Raw genomic sequence first — 1322 nt, 5'->3', positions numbered from 1 at the left:
GAGATCCTAGCGGTATCCCCTCACTTGTCCTTTCGTAGATGCGTTCTTCCCATCTGTCCTGCGACGTTTTGGTAAGCTACGCGTCCGGTGCACGACCTCGTGCCGAGGTCTCCCACACTGACTCTGGGCAACCCCTTCCGGCCGCCCAACGACTGATAACGCTAGTAACTACTCCTATTAAGGCTAGTAAGTAAGCCCCACAGCTCGGGGCGGCAGAGAACAAATGGAATTTGCTACGAAAGCCGGCTAACGGGAATATTCCTGCGTATGGAGACGTAGTAATAGACGAGGTAATAGCTGAAATAGGATTAGTTTTGGCTAAAGCGCCTGAATCCGCTATATATTTGACACGGGTTTAACGTAATGCTAAAACTGTGGCGAATGCATTGGTGGTCATTAATACATAAATAAAGATACCAATTAGTGATGGTTAAATCCCTTCTATGGTTCCACGTGAAAAACCAATTGAGGGATAACCTACATGTCCAGTAGGACTATAAGCTGAAAGTCTTTTTACTTCTTTTTAGGCCATGGCGGCCAGTGCTCCTGGGATCATGAAAGCGATGCTGCGGAGAAAAAAGAGTTATTGCCGTGTTAGATCATGGAAACTATGGGGAAAAACACGTAACGTATTGGCAGGAATAGATATTTTAGGTGCAATAGGAAGGAATGCTGTAACCAGAGTGGGTGAACCCCCGTATACATCAGGTGCCCACATATGTAGAGTCGGAAGTAAATCATTAACCGAGCCGTGCAGCAAAGAAAGCTGTCGTTCACTCGCTGTTCGCAACGCGAAGAGTTCAGAGAATTCCCGAATGACCTACTACGGTGCTCTCCGAACCGTACGTGATAGTCGCCCATCATACGGCTCTCTAACCCTACAACACTTGGATTAGATATACCCAAAGGTCCGCCGCTTTCAGCCATTCCACACGCTGTCGGATACACCTGGGTCACTGGGAACGATTTCAGTGGATTCTGGGCGGGTGAAACCTGCTCAGTATAAGCAGGTACCAGATAGATAGACCCCTTTCTTTCCGTTGTTGCCAGTGCTTCCCCGGGCCGGGAAGGGAACAAGGCCCGTAAGGCGGCGCAAAGCGTTTTCTCCGCAGGTGAGGGTGGTGTACCACCACCCGGCAGGTTTCCTCGGAAGAATGAAATTCCTTGGTTCGCGAAGCGAACAAAGGCCAAAGGCTTCGTTCGGGGTCTTCGACCCGCGAGAGAACGCGAAGAGTTTTCATCATTTTTGAAAACGCTTTGCGCTTTCTGCCCTTCGGGGACTGGGGGTAAGTGCCGTACCGGCGCTAACCAGGTATCTGAGA

Source organism: Dipteris shenzhenensis, unplaced genomic scaffold, assembly GCF_047967505.1.
Source record: "Dipteris shenzhenensis isolate YYH24624 ecotype China unplaced genomic scaffold, Dip_SZ_1.0 scaf0026, whole genome shotgun sequence".
In the NCBI taxonomy this organism is placed as follows: Eukaryota; Viridiplantae; Streptophyta; class Polypodiopsida; order Gleicheniales; family Dipteridaceae; genus Dipteris; species Dipteris shenzhenensis.
This window is presented reverse-complemented; position numbering follows the sequence as displayed.